This window comes from Sciurus vulgaris, assembly GCF_902686455.1.
Source record: "Sciurus vulgaris genome assembly, chromosome: 12".
In the NCBI taxonomy this organism is placed as follows: Eukaryota; Metazoa; Chordata; class Mammalia; order Rodentia; family Sciuridae; genus Sciurus; species Sciurus vulgaris.
The window spans coordinates 76,763,295-76,774,876 of record NC_136473.1 but is presented as its reverse complement, the minus strand read 5'-3'; the positions used below and the strand labels follow the sequence as shown (position 1 = coordinate 76,774,876).

Genomic DNA, 11,582 nt, shown 5'->3' with positions numbered 1-11,582 from the left:
AAATTTCTAAATTTTTCCAATTTCATTTCTTGATACTGACAACAAGCTTTGGGCTCCTCTTTGCATAAATATACTTTAATGTTTGGCCATTAGGTATTAGACCAAAGTGTATATTTGATTTCCCTCTCTAAGTTCCCTTTCCAAAATGGTACTCTTCTAACTTACAACTAAACTTCAAGCTTTGCCAGGCATAAGTCATTCTGCTTCCAGGGCTACCTTGTCACTTGCATAACTTCTCCCATGTTTCAGAATTTACATCAAGATTCCTTTTTTTAAGAAACAAATTGCATTTATTGTACATGTTTAAGAGGTACCACATTCTGTTTTGCTGAACATACACATAGTGAAATAATTACTACAGTCAAATAGACCTACCTGCCCATCATCTTCCATAGTTACTTTTCTCTGAGTTGTGCAAGCACTCTCTTAGCAAATGTTCAGTATCCAACAGGATATTAACTACAGTCTTCATACTGTACATTCAATCTCTAGACTTACTTATCTGACCTAACTGCAAATTTGTACCCTTTGACCTACTTCTCCCCAGTACCTCCCTTTTCCACCCCTGGTAACTTCTGGTCTACTCTGTTTCTATTTAAAACTCTTAGAGGAGAACAGGGTAAAGCTCCTTGTTATTGGCCTTGGCAATGAACTTTTGGATATCACATCAAAGGCCCAGGCAACAAAAGCAAACATAACAAAGTGGGACTAAATCAAACTAAAAGGTTTCTGCACAGAAATAATTCACGGAAGAAAAAAGCAGCCTTTATCTGGGGGAAGAGATTTGCAGACCACGTATCTGATAAAGGGCTTACATTTAAATTATATAAGGAACACCTACAACTCAACAGCAAAATTAAAAATCCAATTAAAAAATAAACAACAGAATTGAATAGACATTCCTCCAAATAAGACAGACAAGTGGAAACAGCTTTGCTAATCAGGAAAGTGTAAACTCAAAAATACCGTACCCCTGTTAGGATGACTGTCATCAAAAAAATTCAAGAGGGAAGTATTGGCAAGAGTGAGAAGGAAAGGGACCCCTTATATGCTGTTGGTGGGAATGGAGAATAGCATAGTCATCATGGAAAAGAGTACAATGATTCCTCAAAAAATTCACATTAGAACTATCATTTCACAAAGCAATCTCTATACTAGGATATATGCCCAAAGGAAATGCAATCTGCATCTTGTGGAAATGCCTGAATTCTCATAATTAGTGCCGCATTATTCATAATACTCAAAGATATAGAATCAGCTTGTTTATCAAGGAATGGATGGATAAAGAATGCATGATATATCGATAATGGAATACTATTTGGTATTGAAAAAGAGATCTAGCCATTTTCAACAACACAGGTGAACCTGGAGAACATTACATTCAGTGAAACAAGTCAGGCACAGAAAGGTTCTTACTCAAATGTGTAATGTAAAACACAAAGATCCCCTTTAACACCCTCTTCACTGCTCTCCATATTTGTCCACCAAACAGTCACACAAAATGAATCAAATTAACTCTGGAATAATTCCTCACTGCTGCCCACTGTGCAGGCCACAACAATTAGGGCCCGCTTTCCAGCACAGTGTTTTCTCTACATCATCTTTATCCTCGCCTGCAGAACACATGCATTTTATATACAGAACTATTTTCACCCAAACCACAGCTTCTTATAAAACCTGACAGAACTCTCTGGAAGACCACCAGAATATTTACCAAAAGGTCAGAGAATAATATAAAGCACATTCGTTTATCCACCGAGAACCTGAAGGGGAGGAACCATCAGAAAGCTCACTGACTCTTCTCTTCCTACATAGGCAGATTGCAGCCCTGGGAAGCCCACGGAGTCCACTCTGCATCTGTTCTTGTAACACCCTGACCCACAAGCTGAAGTCAGAGTACGGCAAGCAAGACTCTCACCTTGAGCATAAAACTTAATAGGGGGAAATCCACAACTCAGTAATGAAGATAATATTGTAATGCAATATTTTTTAATTACAATTATTGGCAAAAAGTCATGATGAATGCCTTAGACAGGAAAAATGTAAAGTAAACCCTCCCATTATTTTACTATAACATCTTGTTTTTCCCTTCATAGCTCTTATGATTTATATGTATTTATTTCTCTACCCATTTGTGCGTCTCCAACCTCAGCCTCCACCAGCAGAGTGTGAGCTCTACTGGCATAGACACAGTGCTGGATTTCCTGTCCCTCCACACACCGGCCCACAGGCATGTACCATTGCTCTCAATCCTAAAAGGGAAGGTCCAAGCAGATCACCCTCATTCTCTAAAAAATTCAAAATAATAAACACTAGCTGGTATTTAAAAAGCATAAGAAAAAGTGCTCAGGATACATCATCATCTATAGTTTATAACAGCTCAATTCACAATAGCTAGATTGTCCTTCAACAGATGAATGGATAAAGAAACTGTGGTATATGTATACAATGGAATATTATTCAGTCATAAAGAATAATAATATGGCATTTGCAGATAAACGAATGGAATTGGAGAATATCATGCTAAGTGAAATAAGCCAATCCCAAAAAACCAAAGACTAAATATTTTTCCTGATCAATGGATGATGATACATAATGGGGTTTGGGGGGTGGCGGGTAAGAGAAAAGTGGAGGAACTTTAGATTACATAGAGGGAAATGAGAGCAGGGAGGGGGCAGGGGTATGAAAGATGGTGGAATGAGACAGACATCATTACCCTGTGTACATGTATGATTACATGAATGGTATGAACCTACATCATGTACAACCATAGTAATGAAAAGTTGTACCCCATTTGTGTACAGTGAGTCAAAATGCAGTCTGTCAAAATAAAATAAATAAATAAATAAAAATGAAGGATATAATTTTTTAAAAAAGAAATTAATCCACCACCCTTTGTCTCTATGATTTCTGGGTGATGTGATTCAGGGACACCAACTGACTGACAAACCCTTTTATTTGGCAGTGAGAATTCTGAAACCATACAAACATAATGTAACACTGTTGCAAGGGACAAGTGATAAGTATTATTTAAACATCCTGAATATACTTACAAAGATGTTCCCTGGTTTGGAAAATAAAACCAATAAAAACTAAATAAATCTAATAAAATCTAAAGAGAGAACATGAACACTATAGAAGGAAACATTTTTTGGAACATGAAAGCCAGAAATAAAAGATCTTCAAAATGTTTTTCAAACAATATTTGATAACTACACCCATAAAAGTGACCACTACCCTTTACGAACATGACTGGCGAAAATACAATAAAAGATAATTCCAAATATATCATCACAGTACATTCGATGTAATGTTCCACATGCAGAATCTGTGATGTGTTGTTAACTCAAATTCTGGGTTCTCCACCCACATGCTGTGTATCCTAACCTCTTTGTATCTTCATCCCCTTATTCATAAAATGAGGATTTTTTAAATATTACCTAGTTCATAAGGTTGTGGCTAGTCAGGAAACAAATATTTACTATCTATTAGGTTTTTATAGTGAGGTGTGAAAAAAAAAAGACATAAGTTTGTTTCCTTATAGAATTTATATCCTGGAAAGAAAAGACAGGTAATGGACAGCAAGCAAAATAAAAAGTAAATGATATACTACATTAGAAGGTGCTTTAAAAAGAAGAGAAAGTATAGCAGGTTAAGAGTGATTGGAGGACTGGGGCTGTAGCTCAGTGGCAGGCAGAGCGTTTGCCTGGCACATGGGAGGCACTGGGTGTGATCCTTAGCACCACATAAAAATAAACAAATAAACAAAGCCATGCTGTCCACCTGCAACTACAAAAACCATTTTTTTTAAAGCAATTGGAAATGGCAGGAGTTTGTGAGGGTGTAACTAAATAATATGGTAAGAGTAGAGCTATAAACAGTGTTTGGATCAAGAGGATAACATACCACAGTGTGCGACACGCTGTAAATACTATTAGCTATGATGATGATGGTGAGAAGGCAAGTGATACTAATCTTAGAAACTGTAACATGATTTTAACACACATTTCTGTTACTGGAAGTTAAATCCTCTCCATTTTACTAAATAAGTATTGAACCACAATTCATATAACAACTTAAGGTGGCACCAATTATTTAATCCCCCATATATCTCATTTTGGACCAGGATCCTCAGAGACCAGATGGCTCTATGACAGATGTAATCGCTACTCCAGCCAGATCTCATGCCTGATGCAGGAGAAAGGAGGTACAGCAGCTGACCAGTTCCAGATGTGTGTCAGTCTGCCACCGTTGGATTTGTTGTTATATTTGGATGTTTGTTGGAGCATGACTCACACAGTAGAAAAAACTCATACACCCTATAAAGTGATAAATTGCCTTCCCGGATGCACTTCTGGATATGTAGAGATATGTCCATGACTCTGGAAGTGGGTGGGCAGGGTTAGGTTTCCCAAGAGGAGGCAACAAGTGCAGAGGGACAAGACAAGAAAGTGCGTGTCGTCCGTCTATAGCTATGTAGGCAGTGAGGCTGCGTTCAGTGAGAGACTGGGACAGGGAGTGGCGTTCAGAGGACAGACTTGAACAGATGCCGTCAGAAAGACTGTCCACATGTGTGAGAGGTTTGGAATTTGCCCTATAGGTTACAGGAAGTCATTAAACAACTTAAAAGGGAGGAAACAGTAGAATCATACATACAATTTAGAAAGATTTTTTTTCTAGGTCCTGCCTTTCTGATGCATTCTTTGAGATAAGACAGGAAAAAGGAAATGACTTACAAAATTACTATAACATTTGTATAAAATAATTGATGAAGCCAGGTACATGGCACACACACCTGTAAGCCCAGCTAGTCAGGAGTCTGAGGCAGAAGGATCACAGGTTGGAGGCCAACTTGGGCAATTCAGCAAGACCCTGTATCAAAATAAAAAAAAAATAAAAAGGGCTGGGAATGGTCCTCAGTGATAAGAGCAGCCCTGGGTTCAATCCCAGTGGGGGAACAAGAAAGAAAAAACGAAAGAGAAAGAAAGGAAAGGATTGATGAGACTAATAACTAGATTTTATTAAAACAAATACAAATTAGAAACCAACTCAGTAACTAACTTATGGGGACTAATGACACTACTCTGTGAATTACAGGTGGAGGGATGGGAAAAGGGATTTCAAAAAGAAGGATTTCAACCCTTCCTGAAAATGCCTCCTTATCAGGAGAATACACACCTCATCGGGGAGTGGATTGACAGGTCAGTTCTAGACCTATATAGAGAAACAGAGGCAGCACTTAAAAAAGAGTTTTAAAGGAAGAAGAAAAATAGGATGATACAGGAGTTAGGGTTAGGGACCAGCACAACCGCTTTAGGGTGCGGAATGTTTTAAAGTCAAGGAAAAGGAGTGGATAGAAGATTATAATGCAGGAACTAGGAAGCCAAAGAAAGGAAGTAAGAGAGGTGGCATTCTGTGAGCTAAGAGTGAAGCCCTGGAGCTTGACAGAAATAACCCAGGAAGATCAAGGGCACCTGCCTGTCAGGTGAGATGACTCAAGCTTGACTGGGGGCGGTCATGACATGGCTGCTGTGGGAAGGATCTTAGGAGATCAACAGATGATTCCAGAAAAACACAGCAACCTTTTGTCTTAAGAAAAACATGAACTACAGGGGGAAAAAAGAAAAAAAAAAAAAAAAAAAAAAAAACAGGGATATATATTACAGTCCTGGGGTGGCGGAGAGGGGGCAGCGGATGGTCAAATATTTTATTGCTGTTGCCTGGGCTCTGTCTCCATGAAACCTGCTTTATCTTGGAAACCAACCTCCTCCCTTTTTCTGAGGTTCTGACCCTCTCGTATAAGGGACTCTATGATTCAGCATTCAGGACAGAGGAGATGAGTGAGACCCCTGGGGCTAAGGGCGACTTCCCTGCTGTTGTTTTCTTTGGCTCTGCTTTCCTATTTAAGACACTGACCACCGCCTGATAGTGCTGCCTCTGGTGTCCCTCCTGGGTGGCCTCTACTACACAGCTGCCCTGGCCACAGCAGCCACAGTTGATCCTGTTGGAGGCTCCTGTTCCACAGAGTTGCTTAGCAATCTCCTCCAGTGAGATCCCAAGTTCTCTGCAGCACCAGAGGTTGAATATTTCCTTCTTTACAAAGTGTCACATCCTTTAAATTCAGCTTAGATAATTCAAACACTAAGCAATCCTCTCTCTTTCAATCATTAAAAGGTAGCCTTGTTTTTTTCAAAAAGATCCAGCCCCTTCTATCTAGGACCAAATCCGGCTACAGAATGAGTCTGAGTGAGGAACATTTGTTTAAACCACCCTGAGACAACTTGAACAAAATCAAGGGCAGCTGTCATCTTCCTGTGTAGGATTTAAATACAGGCATCCTGGAAACTTACTCTGTTTCCATCAATCCCTATTGGCATATACTCTAAGGGACTAAATGGTCTGTCTTGATGTCCCAAAGACCCCACAAAATACATAAACCATACCACACTATACCTCCTTATGCAAAAGACATTTAAGCAGCAGCCAAAGTCTAATGGGAAATAGACATTAATTGGATGTCAAAGTATGGTAGGTGCTATAACAAATAAGCCCTTATATTTCAAAGGCCTAACACAGTGGGAGTTTCTTTCTCTTGTAAAGTCTAAAATGGTTGTTCCCTGTCAGTTCTCTTCCAGGCAGCGATTTGAACACTCAAGTTCCTGTTCTTGTGTCTTCACTGTTTCTGGCATGTGGCATTCAAAGTCACCATATTTATCTTCATAAAACCAGAAAGGGAAAGAGTGACTATAGAGAAGGTTGGACTATTTCTTAACCACCTCTCCTTGGAAGTAGCCCCCCTCACCTGTCCTCACTTCACTCTTCAGTGAAGCCCTCAGAGCAGCTGTTTCATAGCTCTCGTTGCTTTCCAAGGAGGGGATGACAGGCCTTGGGTGAGCAGCTCTCTCTCTGCCACACATAGAGTGAGTCAGACTGTCATGATTACGGATCTTTTCTCAGGAGTACAGTAGTCTGGGCCCAAGTTCAGAGGACATAGATAGGACACTAGAGGTGATTCACAGTTGGAAAATGGCAGGGCAGCTATGGCGGATGGTGGATAGAACTGCTTATGGGGCATCTCCACTTGGGAAATCTCATAGACATCTAAATTTAACATGTTACCCAAGGAACCCTTTCCCTTCTGTCTGCCATGCCCCGCCTACACCCACCAATTCTCTCTTCTCCCTGTCATGCCTTTAAGCACAAATAACGGAGGTGGGAGCAGACCTCAATGGATGAAGCCATGCCATTTATTAAGCTGCAGTCAATCAGTCAGGCATTGGAGGGGCCTGTTTTCAGGGTAGAAAATGGCTGCCAGTTACAGAAGGGGTCTGTGTTTTATAGTTTACGATGACAGTGGATTAATCATTGGAGACCAAAACAGAACTTGTCGATTTGGGCAATCAGGAAAACAGTGGGGAAAATCTGAAACTCATTGATGCTGGGAAGGGATGAAAGCCAGAGGCTGGCCTCATTGCTTATCTTCCTCCTCTGGGATCCGCTGTTACCCAGTTTCACTACTTGCTTGTCTCCTTCCAGGACTCATCGACAATGGGAAAGGGTGAAAGTCCAGGGCCCAATGCTAAGTATTTGCCTCCTGCCTTCCAGACCCATTGCCACTGGAGAGGATCAATGTTTGCCTTCTTCCCCCCTCCCTCCTCTTCTCTTCCTGGGGGCTTCCTTGGGGGATATTATTTTCCATATCCTTCAGTGACCATGTTCACAAGTAGCACCATCAACTACCCATAGTCCAACTGAGAATCCTGGGGACCAGTCTTGATTTCTTCTTCTCTTTTGTTTTCTCAATTTACTCTAGTCTCAAATGTTGTTGATTCTGCTTCCAAAATACATTTGCAATACTTCCACTTCTCTCGCTCTCTTCTGCCATTTCTCCTTTCTGAGTCACCATCATCTCTGACTCATAATATCTACAAGAGCCTCCCAGTGATTCTCCCTTCTACTCTTTAATTTATTTTACACAGAACATACCAGGAGATCTTTCTAAAATGTAAATGTTATCACATTACTCTGCTGCTTTAAACCCCAAATAATTTTCCATTGTGCCTAGAACAAATTCTAAACCTCATAGCATGGACTCCTATATTTCATAGTCTCAGAATCCTCTCCAACCTTCCAACCTCATCCAAAGTCTCCTTCCAGCTTGCTTCTATCACAATGGATTCTCCTGTCTGCAAGGACTCCTGCCTATTTCCTATCATAGGACTGTATATATCCTCTTCTTTCTCTTGACTTACAGTCATTTACCTTCCAATTACTTGGATAATCATTGTTTTAAAAATAATGGATAATACCTCCCCATCCCTCACAACTTAGCTTAAATGCCACTTCTTCAGAGTACACTTCATGACCCTCTCTATCTAAAGTGGATCCCCCATTTTTCTCTCCCAGCATCCTTCATAGATCTTCATTTGTAATTAGTTATTTTATAACTTTGTACTTATTTGTACATTGCTTGTGTAAAATGTCTTCTCAATTAAACTGTAAACTTTAGGAAGGCAGAGATCATGTCTTTTTTTCTTCCTGAACCAGAACCTAGCTCTTAGGACAATACCCGGTACATAGTGAGTGCTCAAAACTGCTGTTTAAAGAATGAATGGATGTGTGGATTATAGGGGAATACTGGAAAACATGAACTCAGGGTTAAATAGGGAATGTATAACTTTAAAATTTGAGTAGATTAAGCCATCAGAGATCCTGGTGATAGTCAAGAGCTGGTTCAGTGGTTATGCGAAAATGGTAAGTGTGGGTACAAAGGTACAAAGAAGTGAGGGGCTGGCTCAAGGGGGAACATGGAGGTGGAGTTTCAGGGTTTTGAGAGATTGGGTCAGTGGAGATGGGCTGGTGGGAAAAGGAGAGCAGATGAGGATCAAGTAAATTGAGAAACAGGAATTGGGGCATAAAGGTATGGAAGAGGTCACCATGGTAGATGCACCCACAGAGTACTTTAAAAAGGTTATTCCATGAAATGAATAACAAAAGCAGGAGTCTGGATGGAGAAAAAGATGGGAGAGGAAATATCATCAATAAAATGTTATAAATGTCAATAAATGTCATCAAGATCATGGATTTACAGTCTGTAGAAAAGACAACGTAGGACTCAAGGGTTGGAAGGAGTTTTAGGAAAAAGTGGGCTGAAAGGCACAAGATGTCAGTTTCTCTTCCACCATGGAGCAGGGGGTGGGGATTCCCTAAGAAGTCAGCCAGGCATGAAGTATCCAGATGCCAGGTTTCTGCCTTGTCTGTGAGACAAGAGGGAATAAAGGCCAACTGTTTGATGAGGGTGTGGTCCTGCCAGCAGACTAGGTGGAGAGCAGAGTTGGAGTCCCTCACCTGGTCACGAAGGGAAAGCAGGGCACTGGTTTTGGTTGGTTGGTTTGGGTCTTGTCCTTCAGGCAGCAGGAGTAGTGAGCAGGGATGAAGGGAACTGAAGGCTTGAGTAGCAGTCTGGGAGCGAAGCCCAGCACCAGGGCAGAGAAGAGGCAACTGAAAAAAATCCTGCTGATTCTGGAAGTTTGGGGTGGGTGGCAGGGAGGTGGTAATTTGATAGATTTGCCCAGTAGGTGTAGTTTTTTTTTTTCCAAATAAACACGCCTCCCATTTGATTAGATATTTGGCTAGGCAACAAATGTTTTCTAGAAGTGTCCCTTTTTTCACTGAATAGAAAATACTTTGTTCTTGTCTGAATTCATGTTCATGAACTCTGCAGGGTCAACAGATCAGAAGACCATATCCTGCTTTTCCCTGTAGGGTCAACAGGCCAGGGGACCATATCCTGCTTTTCTCAGTTTTAGCAGTCAGAGAACCATACCCATTCACCATGGTTCTTAAGGAGGAGCAAGCTCTTGACATAATTCAACAGGCTCCTTTTCCAGCCTATTAGCTTCCTGACATTTACTATGCAATTAAAATGACTGAATTTAGAATGACAAAGATATTCATGCTCAATAATGACCAAATTATTCAATCCTCTGTCTTAGCACCTTGAGTCTGGCCACTGCAAGCCCAGTTTCTCCTGGCTATACATGTCTTCTCCCTGCAAGGACTCATCTAACATTATCAAACAAATCCAGGGTTCTATATAGGTTTGGGCATCCTGATCTCAGAGAACAGAGAAAAGGAAAAACTTGAGAGGTGGAAATCTTAAATATGTCAGTGGGAATCATTATATGAAAAGTACAGTAGTGGAAAAATCATCAAGCCTCTTTGCTTTATCAACTCTCTAATGACAACAATGCACTGATGAGTTCCTGGAAAAGAAAAAGTTAGGTAATTCCCAATGTTAATTTGTGGGCAAGGGACAGCTTATCCTGTTTTTAGTAGGGCCAGGTACAGATTTGGAGCTGCCTCAAACTCCTCACTCACTCTCATTGTATAAACATGGAGATGTTATGTTAATTAATCATTTATGGTATTTTATAATATTGAACCTCTACAGGATGGAGGTATCTTCTGCTGTGGGGGATTAGTGGAACCTGAAGAGTAGGGTCATTCTTGGCATCAATCGCCTGGCTAAAATACGTTTCTCCAGGCAGAACATGGTAGGAGGTCCCACTGGTGGTAGTAGGGGATGGGAGAGGAGGCCCTGGTGGTTGCATGGAACTCTGTCTCTTCTGATCTCAACCTTAAAGTAGTCAAGATGTCTAGGAGTTGAGATTATTAGGATGTTGAGATGACTCCTTCTTTAGGAAACTGAGCCAGAACTTTGGAAGTAAGAACACAGAGAGAAGGCTGTACATTCATGTCAGCCATTGAGGATGAAGTAAAACCATCACAGAGGTAGCATATAATAGGCCAAGGTATACAACAGCATGCATAAAATCAGAAAATTATGGTTTAAATGTAAAATTTTTCTGTTCATTTTTCTTGGTGTTTAGATAAACTTTTCTGAAAGTTCTGATCTGGCTTAGCGATGCTAAGGGGAGGAAACAAAGAAACAAGTTTGTGTTCACATTTTGGTCAAAATTAAAGGACTTGGATTTCAATGAGGGGTCAGTATAGGATGGTAAATTAATCAAGCCTTAAGCAGATGGTGAATGGCAGGAGCAACAGAGGCAAGGCTAGCTGTTGGGCTCCATTTAAAGATTCTTTTACAAAACAAAAGCTCAGTAGTGGGGCATTTCCTCTTACCAGGGGTCTGATTTTCCCTTTCCAGTCAAAAGTCCTGGTCTCAGGACAGAGATTCATTGCTGACCTTTAGCTGTTTTCATCCCAGAATCTTAGATCACCAAACAGCTGGGTGAAATGACTTCTCCCTTTTAAAATAAAGCAGCCCTGAGTGATTTGAGCCTTAATATTTGCCATCTTATTTCTCCAAGAAATGAGAAATGGCCTCACAAATACTCATGGTCTGTAGTTACTTACTGTCAAATAAATGAAAACAGTATTATTTTGCATCTGGATTGGGCTAATGCTTGAATTTCTGCCACTAATAATCTATTTGTGTTAATCATCACTCTTTTTCTGTGTCATCTTGAAAACATTTTTTCCTAATGGGGAAATTTATCAAGTTGTATTTGTTTCTAGAAACAAAATAGTTCTTGTTTGGCTTTTTGAAGTCTGGAGTA

General features: G+C 40.4%; 1 long non-coding RNA gene across 3 annotated transcripts in view; it reads right to left on the bottom strand.

The window, feature by feature from the left end:
• Positions 1 to 2,937: 2,937 nt before the first annotated feature.
• Positions 2,938 to 11,582, bottom strand: part of LOC306642267 — a 44,732-nt gene continuing 36,087 nt past the window's right edge. For all 3 annotated transcript variants that reach the window (XR_013758453.1, XR_013758454.1, XR_013758455.1), the window contains 2 exons: positions 4,796 to 4,872; positions 2,938 to 4,594 (listed from right to left, as the gene is read on the bottom strand). This is a non-coding gene — a long non-coding RNA (uncharacterized lncRNA). The remainder of the gene's footprint in view (positions 4,595 to 4,795; positions 4,873 to 11,582) is intronic.